The sequence below is a fragment of the Hyperolius riggenbachi genome, chromosome 5 (assembly GCF_040937935.1).
Source record: "Hyperolius riggenbachi isolate aHypRig1 chromosome 5, aHypRig1.pri, whole genome shotgun sequence".
NCBI classification, from domain to species: domain Eukaryota; kingdom Metazoa; phylum Chordata; class Amphibia; order Anura; family Hyperoliidae; genus Hyperolius; species Hyperolius riggenbachi.
In genome coordinates this window covers 130,350,783-130,371,654 of record NC_090650.1, presented here as the reverse complement: position 1 = coordinate 130,371,654, position 20,872 = coordinate 130,350,783, and the positions used below count along the sequence as shown (strand labels likewise).

The 20,872-nt window shown below is 44.2% G+C and overlaps 1 protein-coding gene across 1 annotated transcript in view; it reads right to left on the bottom strand.

Annotated features, from left to right (window-relative positions):
- ENTPD3 (ectonucleoside triphosphate diphosphohydrolase 3) overlaps positions 1–4,035 on the bottom strand; it is a 72,062-nt gene extending 68,027 nt beyond the window's left edge. The window contains exon 1 of the mRNA XM_068234478.1: positions 3,891–4,035. The gene's annotated coding sequence lies outside the window, so the exon portion shown is untranslated. The remainder of the gene's footprint in view (positions 1–3,890) is intronic.
- Between the last annotated feature and the right edge of the window lie 16,837 nt (positions 4,036–20,872).

The window sequence follows — 20,872 nt, the reverse complement described above, 5'->3', positions numbered from 1 at the left end:
GCTGAAATACGGAGCCTCGTGTAAGTTTTCGGAGCTGGTGTGAACCGGCCCTTATGCAGAGCACTAAAAATATCTGGGCAGTAGAACCAATACTGTCATTTGGGGTCTGGAGAAAGTCTGGGTCCTGGCCAGACTAGCAGTGCAAGAGATGCAGTAGAAGGGTCTTGACTTCTTTCCTCCCTCCATTTTCTCTGTCCCCCCCTGCTGTCCTCCTTCTGTATGAAGACTTGCAGAGTTACACACAGCAGTGGCAAGTGGTGTTAGAGACTCACCTCCTCCAGCCACTTGATATACCGTCTGTATTCTGCAGAAACTGCACTCTCTCAACTTCCTAAATCTCTGCGTGTGCATGAAAAAAGGGTGCCATGAAAAAAGGTCCCGGCTAGATAACGAAATGGCACCGGTGGATAACAAAATCTGATAACGATAAACATCGTTGTCAAGCTTGGTTAACGATAAATACCCCCGGTGGTGCCTAACCCCCCGGTGATGCCCAAACCCCCCCCACCCCTGTTGCCTAACATTAACCAGTGCCCGGGTGGTGCCTAACCCTAACCACTCCCCCTGGTGGTGCCTAACCCTAACCACTCCCTCTGCAGAAACACCCTTACACACATAGAAATGATAATCTCTTTGATAACGTAAAATCTGTACATACAAATGAAATAATATGACAAAAACAATAACGTTGCAAGCTTCTAAAATGATAACATACTTCAAAAACAGTAATGTTCTAATGCTGTTAACGATATTTATCGCGGTGCCCTGTTTTCTGCGTTTTTCGCCGTATTAACGATAATTGCATTAAAGTCTATGGCGGTTTCCTTTTCGGCCACCCTCAGCCGGCATCCTTTTTTCCTGCTACCTCTGCGTCATGACATGCAGGAAAATTAGGAAATAAGAGAACATGCGGCTGCTGCAGAGTCCAGATGGGACATCAAGTGGCTAGAGGAAGTGAGTCTCTAACTCCACTGGCCACCACTGACCATAATTCTGCATGTCTGCATATCAGGGGAGCACAGGAAGGGATGTGGTAAACCTTAGGAGAAAGTTGAATGCAAAGGGAGGGGACCACTAGACACACTGTAAGGGGGAGGGGGTACACTAGACCACCAGGGATAGCTATTTAGGGAATGGGGAAGGACTAGACCACCAGGGATATTTATATTGGGATGAGGAAACAACTAGATTAACAGGGAAAGCTGTAAGGGGAGGAGGAACTAGACCACCAGTCCATACTATAAGGGGGAGGGGGACCATTAGAACACCAGAGCATACTGTAAGGAGGGACCACCAGAGAATATGGTGAAAGGGGTGGGTGGAGCACTAGACCCTACCAGGAAGAGCTGGGAGGGTTATAGGGGGATCACTAGGCTATCAGGGAATGCTATATTTGGGACGAGGGGACCACTAGAGCAACAAGGCATACTGTAAGGATGATGTGGCCACTTGACCACCAGGAAACACTGTGGGGGGGGGGGGGGGGTGGTGCCACTAGACTACCATGGTATACTGTAAGAAAGAGGGAGACCACAAGACCACCAGGGAATACTGTGAGAAGTGTCAGGGGAACACTAGACCACCAGGGAGAACTGGGAGGGTTATAAGGGGATCACTAGACTATCAAGGAATGCTATATTTGGGACGAGGGAACCACTAGAGCAACAAGGCATACTGTAAGGGGGACGGGGCCACTGGACGTCCCAGGAATACTGGGAGGTTAATGGGGTATCACTAGAGCACCAGAGCTTACTGTAAGGGGGAGGGGAACCACTAGACCACCAGGGAACACTGTGGGGGGATGGGGGTGCCACTAGACTACTATGGTATAATGTAAGAAGGAGGGGGACCACAAGACCACCAGGCAATACTGACATCAAACCAACAAACGTTGATTATGGTAATACCTTTAGGGCCCTTTCACACTTACTGCGGTACATTCCGTTGGCAGGTCCCGTCCTGATGACACAAGACCTGCAGCTAGGTTGTTTGTATTTCACCCAGAAGTGGGGCATACTTTCATTGGAAAGTATGTCTCATGGTGCGACCTTTCAGGACCTTTATTGTGCACCGCAATGGACTGCATAGTGTGTTAAGGGGCCTAAATGAGTAACTGTACATGGTTTATTGCAAGCTTTCAAAATGTTAAGTTTGTTCTTCAAGCATTATGCAGAACTAAATCAGAACCATACATTTCTGATCCAGTTTTTTATAATGCCAGAAGTAGAAAACTTACAATGATCCATGTACAGTTAGTCATTGAAGGTATTACCCTAATTAGAGTTTGTTGGTTTGATGTCAGCATATCTGCTCCATGACTGACACACACTGGACATACTTCACTTGCTATACCAGGGAATACTGTGAGATGGGGGGGGGGGCACAAGACCACCAGGGAAAGCTATATGGGGGGTTGAAACATTAGACTACCAGGGTGATTTATATTAGATGAGGGACTGCTAGACTACCAAAAAATACTTGGGGGGGGGGGCACTAGAGCATCAGGGAAAGCAGTTACTGTTTTAACAGTAGATCAATTTGTACTTCTCTGATTTTCTGTTAATGACCAGACTACAAAGGGAACAGAAGTGATTGGTTGTGAATAGCCAATCTAAGAGGAAGAAAACAGGAGTAAAAAATTATCACTTGACAAATCAATCTTGTGGTCTCCATGAATCCTTCATTCAGGATAACTTCTCCTTGGAAACTGATCTTCTCTGGAAAACGCACAATTACAATTAGGCTATTCTTTGAGAAAAGTTATTTTCAGTACATTAAGGGAACTCTTGTGTACACAAGGTTGACCTGGATAAGATTAAAGGTATGTATTCGAGAAGTGTACCACCACAAGTAATTCCCTATACAACCCATCACTGGCCTAACTGTCTCTATAGCCTTAGCATCAGATGTTATTCAGACTTACAAAGTACTAATTACTGCATGTCCTTCTTATGCTGGGCATACACGGTGCGTTTATGCGCCGGAATCGAGCCGCTGGCTTGATGCCGGCACGTCCCCGCTCGTCCGCGCGGGCGCGTGGATCAAATCCCACTCGTCCCCATGGGCACTTCCTTATCAGCCGCTCATTTCTTTCATTGTCCGCCCGCGAGGATCAAGCGCAGAATCGATCCGCCGCAGTGATCGGACAGGTTGGATATAAGCAATCGAGCCATCAGCGACTCGATTGATAAGAAGAATCTAGCCGTGTATGCCCAGCATTATAAACAATGCTTAGACATTATCCCTTGACCAAGCATGGAAGCAGAGGAAGAAATTTGGTAATCAGCTGAAAAATCAACAGCCAGTTCCTGTTTTCCTAAAATGGCTCAACTCTGGGAATCATGTTATGCCCGTGCGAAATACCTTTGCTGCCCAATTCCGTCAAACAATTGCAAGAGTCAAGTGCAAATAAATCACATGTACAGCTTAAAGAAACCTAGGGATTCCAAAAAGTGATGTAAGATCCCTGGGGGGTGAAAGGGCACTCACTGGCACTAGGAATCAAAAAGACCTAAATGTTTTTTTAAAATCAATCCATACATAGGCTATTTTATAACCGAAAAGCTGACCAATTCTCACATTCAGGTTTTTACAATATATGTCCAAATTGCAGCTGTTACTGTGGAGTGTATAAGCAATGAAGATGGATCGTCATTTTCAAACATACACTAGCAAACTGAATAGTGAATCTGTAAATATTGTATCTAATATCTGAGACATATCTACTCTAATGTAACACAAGAAAATAATATGTGTAAGTATTCCCTTTTATGCTTTCTGCCCATATAAGTAGCATTCAGATAAACAGTAGATATCCCAAATTATTACAGTTCTCACAATGAGCGATCCTATATATCTGTACATAATAACACAATGCCCAATATTCTTACCAATTCTTCCTGCTCAGAGAGAAACCAGCCTGGATCTGACAGTCCCAAGTCGCAGGGAGAAGCCGCTAATCAAATGTGGAATATAAAACACAATCCCAGTTCAGCCAGCAGCATAGAAGTCATTGAGCAGAGTATGTATGCACCGAGCTCTGTGCAAATGAATGGGAGCAGGAGGCAGCATTGTGCTATACAGGCAGAGCTGCTAGCCACACCCCCAGCAGGGGAGTATAGCCAAGACATACATAGGCAAGCAAACAGGCAGATTCATTCCACAGCAGGTAGGAAGATGAGTTCTTTATCTGGGTTTTAACAACACATTCTTCAGCTGTTCTGTCACCAACACAAAACTAGACTCCCACTCAGCACTCTCCTTTTCATTCATTTTTATCCTAGCTGTGAAATTGTTAAGGACAACTGTAAGGAGAAGTATATGAAGGTTGCCATATTTATTTCCTTTTAAGCAATACTAGTTGACTGGCTATCCTTTGCCTCTAATGCTTTTAGCCATAGACCCTGAACAAGCATGCAGAAGATCAGGTGTTTCTGACATTATTGTCAGATCTGGCAAGATAAGCTGCATGCTTGTTTCTGGTGTTGTACAGACACTTCTGCAGCCAACTAGGTTAGCAGGGTTGCCAGGTAACTGGTATTGTTTAAAGGAAAATAAATATGGCAGCCTCCATATTCTTCACACTACTGTTGTCCTTTAAAGAAACTAAATAAGAAATTATGTAATTGAAGTCCTGGTGAAAAGTGTAGGTGCAAACATTGATACAAAGGTTCAGTCATTAAGAGTCTCTTTATTTAAAAATAAAATGAACAAAATAAAAGTTTGGGGTTTTTTGTGTGCCTCAATTGGAATCAATGATATGCAAAAATATGACACACCTTGCAATAATAGAAACATATTTATTTAGTGCCATATAAAAACAAACATATGTAGTGGGGGTTGATAGATGACAAATGTATGGCGGTATAATAAACATGTCTCACTTAGAATAAGTACAAAAGGTCCAATTAGCATAACAGATGATCCAACAACGGGCCTCTATTCACAAAACTTCTTGTGAATTAATTATTTATCACCTAATTGATAAAATATCCTTTCAGCACATTTACAAGCAAAATAATCACTCAAAGCAAGTTGTTCCTGATTAACTTTATTTCAGTATTACTTTTCTTACCTTAATTATATTATATTTTGCTCTTTGGGAGCTTAAAAAAGTAATATAGAAAAGGTGAAAACAGCGGGAAACAAGTAAAAAAGCGTTGTGACCTTCTCAGTATACAAACAAAGTCATAAAAGAATGATGTATGTGGTCAAAAAATAATGAAGCAAACTGATGGCATTTAAGTACAAATAAGACTACCTCTGACCAAGTGCAGAGAACTGAGTCAAATGCCAAACAGTAGCAACAGCCAGTATACTGAATGAGAAAAGGCAAAGAAACAATGGGCTATCTGGACCTTGTGTGTCCACCTCTTGTCCCATGATCTCTACTGTGATCCCTCATACCATACTTGCCATAAACTAGTGGGCTAGATTCATACTAGACCTAAAAACGACCCATTCTCCAGAGCGAAGACAGGCAGACAAACAGTCATGTTGTAGATATCTATGTTATCTATAGGATCCTCAGTTGTGCTAGCAGAATGCAAAGTCGCATCATGTATGACTTTTCCGAACACGGCATATGCTACATTAGTTTTGGCTAGTGATTTCCATGGAAATCAGGCATGATGAATTTCCTGTCTGCTCTCTACGCTGGGTACAATAAATTAAAATCAGCAGAGACATCAACCCCAGCCAATAATTAAATAAGATTAATTTAGACAGTAGAATAAAGAAATGAAAGAATAAAAAACCTACCCCAAACCCCTCCCAAAATAAGGTCTCCCTTGTAAAGAAAAAAAAAAAGCAAAGTGCATACTATAACGGACATTAACAAAAAACATAATTTGATAGACACAGCAGATTAATTAAAAACATACATCAGATCCGCAGTGGCCCCACCCCTTGACAATCCAGCACAGTGGACAATTCACACCACCAGCGCTTTTTAAACACCTGTGATTTGAAAAGCTCTTGCTAATGCAATGCTGTGGGTGATTTAAAAAAATATATCACTCAAGCATTACATTAGCAAGAGATTTTGAAATCACTGGTGCTTAGAAAAGTGCATGCAGTGTGAAGCAGTCCTAAGGGGAACCTAAAATGAGAGAAGGTGGCACTCAATACCATGCATGTACTTTTTGAATAGGATAGGAACGGTTTAAGATTTGAGGCACACTATACGTTAGTGGCACTGGGTTGGACAAGAATGCTCTGTGTTCTGCCAGCCAAGAAGGATCAGAATAACTAGATAATGAAGCCATCAATACTTCAGCAATTATATGGTAGAGGAAGAAAGCCCTTAAAAAATAGCACCTCCCACAGCAAAATTTGAAAAGTATAACAAAAATCTTTATTCAACATTGGGTATATTAATAATCACAGTACTGATGATTCAATAAAGAATAAAACCATTTAAAAAACAAGCAAATATTCCAACATGATCCCTGCTGCATATGAAACAATCACTCTAAATGCAATAGATTGTATAATGACACAATGCTGCTGTCAGATATAAAACCACCGGCGTACCTACCGGGGATGCGACCCCCTCAGCCGCAGGCTGCTCTGGGGCCCGCTCACTGTGCGTGGGGGGAGCGCTGCTCTGAACCCCCCAGCAAGGTGCTCAACTGGCCGCAGCGTCTAATAGACGCTGCGCCAGTTCATTCCCCGCTGCCCCGCTCCAGCAGCCTGCATAGTCTCCGGCAGGCAGAGCAGGGCTACGGCAAGATGGCCGCCGAAGAAGCCCTGCCCTGGAGACTATTTGTGTCTCTAGTACAGGGCTTCGGCAGCCATCTTGCCGTAGCCCTGCACTCTGCCTGTCAGCGCGGGAGATGTGCTGCAGGAGGACTCGGGGAGCTGCGAGCCAGATGCCGGGAGAGGAGAAGACTTCTGTCAGGTAAGTGAATTGTTTTTTGTTCACAGGTGCATTTTTTTTTCTAGTGTCTGCTGCCCACATTATGATTTTCTGGTGTCTGCTGCCTTCATTGTGATTTTCAGGTGTCTGCTGCCCACATTACGATTTTCTGGTGTCTGCTGCCCACATTGCGATTTTTAGGTGTCTGCTGCCCACATTACGATTTTCTGGTGTCTGCTGCCCACATTACGATTTTCTGGTGTCTGCTGCCCACATTGCGATTTTCTGCTGTCTGCTGCCCACATTGCGATTTTCAGGTGTCTGCTGCCCACATTGCGATTTTCAGGTGTCTGCTGCCCACATTGCGATTTTCTGGTGTCTGCGGCCCACATTGCGATTTTCTGGTGTATGCTGCCCACATTACGATTTTCAGGTGTCTGCTGCCCACATTGCGATTTTCAGGTGTCTGCTGCCCACATTACGATTTTCAGGTGTCTGCTGCCCACATTGCGATTTTCAGGTGTCTGCTGCCCACATTGCGATTTTCAGGTGTCTGCTGCCCACATTGCGATTTTCTGGTGTATGCTGCCCACATTACGATTTTCTGGTGTCTGCTGCCCACATTGCGATTTTCAGGTGTCTGCTGCCCACATTACGATTTTCAGGTGTCTGCTGCCCACATTGCGATTTTCAGGTGTCTGCTGCCCACATTGCAATTTTCAGGTGTCTGCTGCCCACATTGCGATTTTCAGGTGTCTGCTGCCCACATTGCGATTTTCTGGTGTCTGCTGCCCACATTGCGATTTTCTGGTGTATGCTGCCCACATTACGATTTTCTGGTGTATGCTGTCCACATTAGGATTTTCTGGTGACTGCTGCCCACATTGCGATTTTCTGGTGACTGCTGCCCACATTGCGATTTTCTGGTGACTGCTGCCCACATTGCGATTTTCTGGTGTCTGCTGCCCACATTACGATTTTCTGGTATATGCTGCCCACATTAGGATTTTCAGGTGTCTGCTGCCCACATTGCGATTTTCAGGTGTCTGCTGCCCACATTGCGATTTTCTGGTGTCTGCTGCCGACATTGCGATTTTCTGGTGTCTGCTGCCCACATTGCGATTTTCTGGTGAACTCTGCCCACATTACGATTTTCTGGTGAACTCTGCCCACATTACGATTTTCTGGCCCACATTACGATTGTCTGGTAAATTGCTGCCCACTTTACAATTAATTTACAGTGAAACGCTGCCCCATTACGATTATTTGGCACCTATGGGGGGGGGCCCCATCCAAATATTCGCAGGGGGGCCCAGTGATTTCTAGTTACGCCCCTGTATAAAACCCCACAGTAGGCTCAATATTGAGCCCAACAGGGGGAGAACCCGGGTTCAGTATACAACCTAGTGTGATGCAAGACCAATAAACAACACCTGTGCAATGGAAGAAAAAAAAACACGAATAAATATCGCATATATAAGATTATGAAATAAAGTGCACAATTGCTATCCAAATATACAGTATTACTAGTGATAACATGCCTAGTAAAAAATTAAGGCAAAGGAGCAGCCCATAGGAAAAAGAGCATAAAGTGGAGTAGTGCAAAAAATAGGAGATACTTAGCCCAGAAATAGTATCTCCTATTTTTTGCACTACTCCACTTTATGCTCCACTTTATGGTTTTATTCTTTATTGAATCATCAGTACTGTGATTATTAATATACCCAATGTTGAATAAAGATTTTTGTTATACTTTTTCAAATTTTGCTGTGGGAGGTGCTATTTTTTAAGGGTTTTCTTCCTCTACCATATAATTGCTCTTGTTTTGAGCCCTAGCACACACAGTTATTTGGTTGAGGTGTTGCAGACACTCCCTAGAAACTATCTATCAATACTTCAGTACTCATGCAACATGGTCATCAAGATTTAATTGTGAACTGGATCAAAAGTCCCTGATTTCCAAAGATCTTTTCGTCTTTACTATTGCTTGTATCACAAGGAAAAATATTTTGCCTCTTCGGAGTGGTGTATAAATTAAGTAATTCTAACCCTCCAAATAATTAAAATAAGATATACACAATTATCAGTATAATATTCACATGTATGTATGACATGATCTCAGCCAATACACACAATATTTATTTACACTCATGCATTGTGCAACTTGAGCTCTGTAGTCACTCACCTCATTAATATTAATTATCTGCATCTTTGAGAGGGACTGGGTCAATATCACTACTGACTAAAGGTGGCCATAGATCAGGCGACTTGGCGGCCAATCGACCATCCAATTCGATTATTATAATCGATTTGGATGAAAATTGGTGCCGCCAAGTGCATGCCTGACTGACAATGCGACCGATTTTGGGAAGAAAATTAGTTGCATTCTGAATGGCACATGCTGCAAGATGTTGGGCTGATTTGCTCGATCGGGTGCATGACGGGAACAGCGTGCAATTTCCAGACAATCAACGAACATGACGAAACCCCCGATGCTGTGCCCTCCTAATGTACATGTCCCCCATGCCCCGTGTCCGCGGTCTGTGGTTGTCCCTCCACTGCTCCGGGCAATTTCCCATCTTCATACACGCACGCCACACATGGTTTCCTAGTAAGGAGCCCTTACTAGGAAACCATGTGGGGCGCGCTTGTATGCAGAGGAGGACAAGCGGAGGCTGTAGACAGGTAATGTATACTTTACACAGTGCACGTGGGGACATTTACATTAGAGGGGCACAGCGTCAGGGCGGCGGATGCGGCGCACAAGGCTGATTCTGGATCGATTTCAGCATGAAATTGATCAGGAATTGGCCTGAGGTGTCTGAGCAGCTGACAGATCTCTCTCTTATTAGATTAGATAAGAGAGAGAGTTGTCTCTTGGTCAAATCTGCCCATACATCACTAGATGTATGGCTACCTCAGGAGATAAGCTGGAGGTTTATGCTGTGTTGTCACTTGATTTTTCTAATCTGTGTTGCTTGTGAGAAGTATGCTTTGCTTATAATTTTACCATTAAAGTGATAACTTTTTCTACTTTTGAAGCTTTCTTCCACTTTTATGGTCACATCTTGTTTGTTGTGGAAAGTGGAAAACCAGCCACAATCTTAGAAACGTGGGTATAGAACTGCAGACCTCTTCGCAGAGGACAAACCAGAGTGCAGTCTGCTTAAAGAGGAGCTGTTGCGAAAATCTTAAAATTTAAAACACATACAAATAAGTATGTTTCTCCCAGAGTAAAATGAGCCATACATTACTTCTCTCCTATGTCGCTGTCACTTACAGTAGGTAGTAGAAATCTGACATTACCAACAGGTTTTGGGCTAGTCCATCTCTCCATAGGGAATTCTCAGCATGACCTTTATTCTTTACAAAGACATTCCCTGAAAAAGTTTTACATAAAGATGCTGGCTAGCCTCCCTGCTTGCTGCACACTATTTTGGCAGTTGGACGAAGCAACTGCCATTCACTAAGTGCCTTTAAAAATAAAGAAAACCCTGTGAACCCCCCTATGAGAAGATGGGCTAGTCCAAAATCTGCCAGTAATGTCAGATTTCTACTACTTACTGTAAGTGACAGCAACATAGGAGAAAAGTAATTTATGGCTCATTTTACTCCGGGAGAAATGTACTTCTTATTTCTATGCGTTTTAAATTTTAAGATTTTCGCAATAGTTCCTCTGGTCTTTTGTGCTAAATCACATATTTTCTTTGTAGTATTGACTTCCATGTGTATCAGATTGTGTAGTGACTATGACACAGTGATATTGTTATGTGATGTCAATGTTTTAGATAGAAAGTCAGGTCATTTTAATTAAGTTGTTGTGGATGTGGCTGGGAAAAGGCCAGCACACAAAGATTTTATCCCTTTGGACCCTAGCAGGATGAAAGGATAGCTGACTCTCTCAGTCTCTTTTCAGCTGAGCAGCAGTGGTGAAGGATAGCTCTGCAGTCTGTGAAAGATACAGCCATTTTCAAAGATACTGATTGCTTGTGTGTTTTCGCTTGACTTGGCTTTAGTATTGCCACTTTCTGTAGTTTTTTTAACATTTTTATTAACATTTTTAGTTAGTAAAGCTTTTTAAGGAGCGTACACACCTCAAAATGATGTCGCCCATCGGGGATCGGCCCCGATACCCTTGGACGACATCGCTGGGCTGGCCTTTACAGACACATGTCTGTTATATAGCTGGCATTGTATTCTATTGCTATGTGTGTGGGGGGAGGGGCGGAGGGACGATGCAGCGGGCAGGGAGAGCGGCGTGCACATAGAAGTCGGGGGGCTGTGTACACATGCCTGACTTTCGTCTGAGGCAGTAGTTATCGGCTGCCTCAGCTGACTTTAGTCAGGTGTGTGTACTGGGCTTTAAGTGTATTTTTAAGTGTATTTCATACATTTTCACACCACAAAATATGGTCTTACAATATAAGGTCACATACACCCAGTGAGTGGATAGAATGTGTGAAATATAGTGGTCAGCTCTCTCCCACCATTAAAATACAGGGATACCTTGTTGTAATGCTTTAACGTTTGCATTATTTATCTAGAATTTTCAGTACATGAATTTTGCATTCCAGCTTTATTTGATTTACATCAGCACTTTTTGTTTAGTTCAACATTTCCCATACTGTAGTGTTAAACTGCAAATGTATCTGTTTGCTTGGAGTTCAGCTTAAAAGCACAGTCAAAAACACTGCGGCCCTGGAGACATTCCACATTTAGGGACTCACACAATAAACAAGTGACATTAGACCATGCCTGGCAACACAATGGTGACTCAGTGAGAAAAGAAATGTTCTTTCCTGATTAGAGGATTTTTCATGGTGTGGTGAAGGAAGGAAGCTTTTAAAATGCTTGAAATACACAACCAAGAGCAACATGAAAAGGCAGATTCATGTGTACTTGCTTTAGGGATTTAGAGGGATTCTCCATTAGCCTTTCACAGTAAAGCTACATTCCAGTTAAACACAGAATTTTCACCCTCATCATGGATGCCTGACTGCCATCATAAAGCTAAGGATCACAAGATAGCAAAACCTCCAAAACCTACCAGTTCTTCTTGAACTTATTGTTGCCTAACATGTAGTGATGGCCATGTCTAGGAGAACTCATGGAGAACCATGTGATTTGTTTGAACAGCTGATAGATTTGCAATGCTCTGATTTGCTGCAATCACATCCTGCTTTAGCACATGTTCATGAATAGCAAATCAGAGATTTACCAGTACATATCCATCACCTGACCAAACTGATCGCATGCTTCTCCACGAGTTCTTCTAGACATGACCATCACTACTTACATGTGTGTGTATTGGCACATCTTCTAAATCAGGTACCTCATGTCTGTGTGCGCTTGGTGTCTCTGGTATGATAGCTTACATCATTTCCATTAACAGGAGACAGTATCTAAAGCTTTTAACAGATATGAGGTAACTGTCACATGGTTTGACCGGTTGGATCAAGCACTGCTGATTGCTTGAAATGCCCCACCCACTTTCATCTGTAGAAATGAACAGTTATAAATAATAACTGTATACAGATTCTCAGAACAAGGAGTAATATGATGATGGCTGTTGGGGATACAAAGTATGATCTGACTAGTTTCTGAAGTCAGATTAGCACTGGAAACTTTGGTCACGTGTACATGTTTAGATTATTTTTAATCAGAATACTGTTATTTAGACTATGTTTTCCACATCCAACTGCTATTGTGTATCAATCACTTGTTGGATCGCTAGGAATCTCAAAGCAGGTGGTTTCGGCACACGGAGCTCACCGTCGGGGGCCGAAAGGAGGTGCCCCATAGCAGTAAAGTTATTCTGCGCGTGGCGCATAAGGGTAATTCGGGGCTCTGGCGTCTGCTGGACCCCGAATTACATATCCCTCTGAGTTGCTACAACTCTGAGGGGGAATAGTATTTAACACCACCAGGGAGTTTTGCGGCAGCAGGGAGAGCCTTCATTCGGCTCTCCCAGCGCCCAACTCACCACGTGACAATACATACGCTGGGAATCTGCACTTGTTAATCTACTGTGGTTATATCTCAGCTTTTCTTCTTTTTCTAGCTATCTGCCTGCTTCCTGTCTCATTCTTCTGCCAGACACATGTGCAAAACTCAACTCTTTAATGATATGACACTTTAGGCCATGTCCAATTCAAGGTGATAAGTAGCTTGCAGATACGAGCTACATATCCCCTTGCCATCGTGAGAGGATTACCGGCAAATCCTATTGCCGGTTTCCTTCACGCAATGGCCGATCGTTAGGGAGCATTACTCAGGCAAAAGCCTTGTGATGCTCCCATATTACACGGTGATGGGAAGCGAGGTTTTTCAACACCGCGGCCTCGCCCCCCCCCCCCCCCCGAGACATAAGCGCTCTTGCCAAACATCCACCACCATCTTCCGCTGCTGCATTTTAGGGTCTCCTTTAATAAGGAGAAAACCCAGAGCTCTCCGTCTGGCCATCTGCACATCGCCAAAGCCCAATGCAGCTGCGCCAGTCATTAACCTACCGCTGACAATTTTTCATGTTACTTGCCATGGGAAAAATGTCTATGGCCATAATGTCTGATGAAGGGCACAAATGAAGAACAGGCGTAAAAAAAACAGCATAGATAACAAAATAAATGTGCTATGGGCAAAAAGACAACATAGCATTCCTGTGTTTTTTAAGTGATGGAGCTAATGGACTAAACATCACTGGGAAGGCAGGGTTTCATTCAATGTACAGCAATATAGAGATATAGGAAGTGTTTGTGATGCTGAAACCAGGAAAATTACCATAAAAGTGGGTATCCTGAAAAATTTACTGCATTCTACTCTAGGCCTCTTTAAAGTGGTCTGAAACTCAGCATTTCTTCTTTGCTCTAAAAGATTTCTTACAGCTTTAAACCTGCTACCAGAAAAAAAAATTGTAGCAGAACAGCATTCAAACAGTTAATCCAGGAAACAGGTCTCTGCCACCACTGCACCTACTGTGATCGGGAGCAGAACACCAAAGAGCCAGGAAAATGTAGTAGATAAGAATTCCACTGCACCGATCTCAGGATAAAAGTCCAATTTTTATTGAGGCAATTGTGGGCAAACAGCAATACAGCTCACGCGTATCGGAGCAAACTTATGGCTTCTTAGTCATAGCATGAGCTATGCTATGCTACCTATGCTACCTATGCTATGACTAAGGAGCCATAAGTTTGCTCCGATACGCGTGAGTTGTATTGCTGTTTGTCCACAATTGCCTCAATAAAAATTGGACTTTTATCCTGAGATCGGTGCAGCGGAATTCTTATCTACTACATTCAAACAGTTAAACACAGAACTTTTCTCTGCACTGGAAAGCCCTTTCAACTTATGATCCTCTTCCAAGAGGAGATAACATTATCTTTTGTTTACAATACATCAGTTATTACATTATGTGTAACAACTCAGCATATAGTAAAAAAAAAACAGCTTGAATAAAATGCAATGGCAGCTTTCAGGGCTCAGCCACACTCAGCCACACTATAAGGGCTTTTCGGAGCGCTTTGTGATTGATTAGCACTTTTTAAAAATCTCTCCTATTCACCTTCATTAAAATCATGGTAAAAATCGCAGCAATTTTGAGCGTATGCGATCGTGCAATTGCAGCGATTTTTAACGCGATTTTAATAAAAGTGAATGAAAGCAATTTTAAAAACACTCAGAAAGCGCAAATCAATCACTAAGCGCTCAGAAAAGCGCTTTATAGAGCCCTTTTCCTCTGCACAGCTGAATCGCAAAATCGCAAATCACTAGTGATTTTTTAAATCACAGAAATCATGAGAAGTACCGTATTTTCCGCCATATAAGATGCTCCGGAATATAAGACGCACCCAGGTTTAGAGGGCAAAAAACAGGGGAAAAAATATAAAATATACTTGGTGCGTCCATGTTCCAGGAGCGTCTTGTACATGTCCCCCCCCCCCCCAAATGGTGTCCTCCTGTGTACCTCATGTATCCTCTTATCTCACCCTGTCTACCCCAAGTGTCCTGTGGTCTCCTCCCTGTGTCCTGTGGTCTCCCCCCTGTGTCCTCCGGTCTCCCCCCTGTGCCCTGTGGTCTGCCCCCCGTGCCCTGTGGTCTGCCACCTGTGCCCTGTGGTCTGCCCCCTGTGTCCTGTGGTCTTCCCCCTGTGTCCTATGGTCTCTCCCCTGTGTCCTCCGGTCTTCCCCCTGTGGTCTGCCCCCTGTGCCCTGCCCCCTGTGGTCTCCCCACTGTGTCTTCTGGTCTCCCCCCTGTGTCCTCTGGTCTCCCCCCTGTGTCCTCTGGTCTCCCCCCTGTGTTTTGTGGTTTCCCCCCTGGGTCCTCTGGTCTTCCCCCTGTGTTCTGATTTCCTCCCTGTGTCCTGTGGTTGCCTCCCTGTGTCCTCTGGGTCCCCCCCCCCCTCGTGCCCTGTCATCACACCCTGTGTCCTCTAGTTCACCCCAACCTGTGCCCTGTCATCACCCCCTGTGTCCTCTGGTCCCCTCTGTGCCTTGTGGTTGTCCCCCTGTGTCCTCTGGTCTGCCCCCCCTGTGCCCTGTCATCACCCCCTGTGTCCTCTCGTCCCCCCTGTGCCCTGTAGTCGCCCCCGCTTCCTTAAGTTTCCCTGCTGGGCCTGGATCTGGGGAGCTATCCTGCCCCCCATGTGTGTGTGTCTCTCCTGCCCCCCGCTTATGTCTCCTGCCCCCCCCGCTTATGTCTCCGGGTCCCCCGTGCAGTCAGCGGCAGCAGCTAACCTCCTCCATCTTGCCTGCGGCGATTGAAGACATCCGGCTTTAGTGTGCGGCTTCCTCTAGTGCCGGCTTCTAATGACGTCATCAATGACATAAGCGGGGGGGGGGGGGGGGCGGAGACATAAGCAGGGGGCAGGATAGATACACAGTGGGGATCCAGGCACAGCGGGGACACAGGGAGGGAATCCCCGACGAAGCGGCAGGTCACGGTATCGGCGGGCATTCGGAAGTCGAGGATTCCCTGCCTTTGCCGTATAAGAAGCAGGGACTTTTTCTCCCCATTTTTGGGGAGAAAAAGTGCGTCTTATACGGCGAAAAATACGGTATTTTCCACTATAGTGATTCAATTTGTAAATCGCAATCACTTTCTGGAGCGATTTTAAGAGGGATAATGCAATGCAAATGAAAAATGGCAATCGCAATTGCATAACAAAATTAATGAACAATCACAATCGCTGGCGTTTGTGATTTGTGATTGCGATTGCTAGTGGAAAAGGGCCCACAGTGTGGCTGAGCCCTCAGAGCAGATAAAATCTACTTTGGGAACTTGTAATTTGTAAATGGACAATATTACTTGTGCACAAAAGCACATATAGTAACTGTATAGGTAATAAAAAAGTAGGAAAACACATTTTTATAGAATGTTATGTTATTTCACTTTAAAGTGACACTGATGTAAACACCTGCAATATGTACTTAGCATGTGATGGTAAAACTGCATGCTAAGAATGTACCTTCAGTGAAGACTGCATGACAAAATGATTTATAAATCTGAAGCTATGCCTACGAAAAGTATGAGTATGTGCAAATGAATACTATTGCTAAACATTTCAAAAGAAAGTCCTTCAATGTCAAGGAGACATCCTTGTTGGTCTACGAGGGTGATGGATGGCTTCACTGACCTACTGGGAGGCCCAGGAATTCAGCTAACAACACTATCAGTGGAATGGAGCAATGGTATTTCACCTCACAAGCACCCTTGTGTGAAAGACAAAGGATGGATCATGTTAAATTTGAATGACAATAATACATTCTGCATGTATAAATCACAGAAAACAAGACTGGTGCTCATGTTGACAAGGACCCCGTGATCTGTCTGCTATGGAGCCCTAGTGCATGTACCTGCATGAACATTAAAATATTTACTTGAGAATGCAAACGCCAGGGCACAAAGGCACAGTTTTCATTCTTCTAAATCTAAAGCACAGCAACCTTAAACATTATTGAGATTAGCTAGTAATTCTTATGACTAGCACAGATCTTACTGGTAATTCATAAAATGTTTGCTCAGTACTGATACCTGAACAGGATGTCCATACACCTGTTTGTTTGCTCTGTGACAGTGCAATTACAATGCTGCCTTTAATGCTAGGTACACACCAAACAATTTTGTGTGAGATAAACGGTTCGATAGATAATTTCTGACATATTTTATTTCCAATCGTTTTTCTGATCGATTTCTCATAGAAGTGAACGGAAATAGATAGGAAAAGATAACGGAATCGAATCGGAAATCGATCGGACGGAAAATCGACTGAAAAAACGCATCGTGTGTACCCAGCATAAGGTTTGCGTCAAACCATGGTAGGTCTGAAAAGTCTTAGACGTCAACTTCTGGGTCATTTTGCTGAATACATTTCTTCCCAATATGCATAACTTCCTGACATACAATATTTAAGGATTATGTGAATTTTTTTTGTCTGCCTTTTCAAGTTTTAGGCTTCACTGGCAGAAAATAATTTAAACGCTGATTTATTTCCCCACGATAATTACCAGTACTGATGTAACTAAATTGATGTTAAGAAGTACTTGTCCCTCTTATTATTTCTCTCATTATGGCATATTTTCCACTTTGAATGTTCATTTTCCGTTCAGACAAAACTTTTTATTTCACCTTATATACTTTAATGTAAATTAACTTATCCACAAGTAAATCAAACCTTGTAATTTAAAGTAAATAAAATCTTGGTTTACTCTCCAGCGGTATAGTAAACTTTGTCTGGCTCATACTTGGGCCTTATAAAAAAACAAAAGCCTGGTTTATACTCAGACATATAATAACACAGTCTGATTTATACTTAGGCCATATAATAGACACAGCCTGGTTCATACTCAGGCCATATAATAAACACAGCCTGGTTCATACTCAGGCCTATAATAAACAGCCTGGTTTATACTCAGACCATATAATAAACAGCCTGGTTTATACTCAGAGGTGCTATACATTAACCACTTCACCACTGAGGGGTTTTACCCCCTGACCACCAGAGCAATTTTCACCTTTCAGCGCTCCTTCCATTCATTCGTCTATAACTTTATTATTACTTATCCCAATGAAATGAACTATATCTTGTTTTTTTCGCCACCAATTAGGCTTTCTTTAGGTAGGACATTATGCCAAGAATTATTTTATTCTAAATGTGTTTTAATGGGGAAATAGGAAAAAATGTGGGAAAAAATTATTATTTTTCAGTTTTCGGCCATTATAGTTTTTAAATAAAGCATGCTACTGTAATTAAAACCCATGAAATGTATTAACCCATTTGTCCCGGTTATAAAACCATTTAAATTATGTCCCTATCACAATGTTTGGCGACAATATTTTATTTGGAAATAAAGGTGCATTTTTTTCAGTTTTGCATCCATCCCTAATTACAAGCTCGCAGTTTATAAAGTAACAGTGTTATACCCTCTTGACATAAATATTTAAAAAGTTCAGTCCCTAAGCTAACTATTTATGTTTTTTTTTTATTGTATGTTTTTTTTTTTTTTTAATTACAAAAAAAAAATAAAAAAAAAAATTGGGGAGTGTGGGAGGTAATGAGTTAATTTATTGTGTAAATGTAATGTTTGAATATGTAAAATGCTTTTAGGGCGTAGTTTACTATTTGGCCACAAGATGGCCACAGAGTGTTTGTTTACATGCGACCTGTAAGCGTCCGGAAGGACGCTTACAGGAAGCAGTAGGAGGCTGGGAGACTCACAATGATCTCGCTGTTTCTGAAAGAAGCAGCAGATCATTGCGGGGGCTAGATCAACAAACGGGAATGGATTTTCCCGTTCATTGATCTCCGGGCGAGCGGGCGGCGGCGTGCACGAGCGGCGGGTGCGCGCGCACGAGCGGCAGGAGCGCGGACAGCGGCGGTAGCGCGGAAGGTACGGATTTCTCCGTCCCTGGTTTTTTAGGGGGGAAAAAAGGGGCGGAGAAATTCGTACCGCTGGGGGTAAAGTGGTTAAACACATTTAGTAATATGGTGCCACCAAGTATTAAAGCAGTTGAGTTCAGTTATCGATAAGGCACTTTATTAAAATTTCTGTGACTCTCTTTCAAGTGAGTCAGTTCTCTATGACTGGTGTACAGCTGCTGTTTTTCCTATATTTAACCACTTCCCGACCGCCGTATATACAATTGGCGGCCGGGAAGTGCACCCCGCAAGGACCGCCGTATAGACATATGGCGGCGGTCCTTGTAGGGGCATGGGCGGAGCGATCGCGTCATCCGTGACGCAATCCTCCGCCTCCGCCTGGCGCCGCTCACCCGCCGCAACATCCCGCCGGCCATACGGAAGCGCCGGCAGGATGTTAACCCGACGATCGCCGCATACAAAGTGTATAATACACTTTGTAATGTTTACAAAGTGTATTATACAGGCTGCCTCCTGCCCTGGTGGTCCCAGTGTCCGAGGGACCACCAGGGCAGGCTGCAGCCACCCTAGTCTGCACCAAGCACACTGATTTCTCCCCCCCCCGCCCCAGATTGCCCACAGCACCCATCAGACCCCCCCTGCCCACCCCCCAGACCCCTGTTTGCACCCAATCACCCCCCTAATCACCCATCAATCACTCCCTGTCACTATCTGTCAACGCTATTTTTTTTATCCCCCCCTGCCCCCTCCTTATCACCCCCCCACCCCTCAGATTCTCCCCAGACCCCCCCCCCAGACCCCCCCCATGTACTGTATGCATCTATCCCCCCCTGATCACCTGTCAATCACCTGTCAATCACCCGTCAATCACCCCCTGTCACTGCCACCCATCAATCAGCCCCTAACCTGCCCCTTGCGGGCAATCTGATCACCCCCCCACGCCAATAGATCGCCCGCAGATCCGACATCAGATCACCTCCCAAATCCATTGTTTACATCTATTCTCTCCTCTAAACACCCACTAACTACCCATCAATCACCCCCTATCACCACCTGTCACTTTTACCTATCAGATCAGACCCTAATCTGCCCCTTGCGGGCACCCAATCACCCGCCCACACGCTCAGATTGCCCTCTGACCCCCCCTTATTAATTCACCAGTGCATTAATTACATCTGTTCTTCCCTGTAATAACCCACTGATCACCTGTCAATCACCTGCCAATCACCTATCACCCATCAATCACCCCCTGTCACTGCCACCCATCAATCAGCCCCTAACCTGCCCCTTGCGGGCAATCTGATCACCCACCCACACCATTAGATCGCCCGCAAACCCGCCGTCAGATTACCTCCCAAATGTATTGTTTACATCTGTTATCTTCTCTAAACACCCACTAATTACCCATCAATCACCCATCAATCACCCCCTATCACCACCTGTCACTGTTACCTATCAGATCAGACCCTAATCTGCCCCTTGCGGGCACCCAATCACCCGCCCACACGCTCAGATTGCCCTCAGACCCCCCCCCCCTTATCAATTCGCCAGTGCATTAATTACATTTGTCCTTCCCTGTAATAACCCACTGATCACCTGTCAATCACCTGCCAATCACCTATCACCCATCAATCACCCCCTGTCACTGCCACCCAACAATCAGCCCCTAACCTGCCCCTTGCGGGCAATCTGATCACCCACCCACACCAATAGATCGCCCGCAGATCCGACATCAGATCACCACCCAAGCGCAGCGTTTACATCTATTCTCTCCTCTAAACACCCACTAATTACCCATCAATCACCCATCAATCACCCCCTATCACCACCTGTCACTGTTACCCATCAGATCAGACCCTAATCTGCCCCTTTGCGGGCACCCAATCACCCGCCTACACGCTCAGATTGCCCTCAGACCCCCCATTATCAATTCGCCAGTGCAATATTTACATCTGTTCTCCCCTGTAATAACCCACTGATTACCTGTCAATCACCTATCAATCACCCATCAATCACCCCCTGTCACTGCCACCCATCAATCACCCCCTGTCACTGCCACCCATCAATCACCCGCTGTCACTGCCACCCATCAATCAGCCCCTAACCTGCCCCTTGCGGGCCTTCTGATCACCCACCCA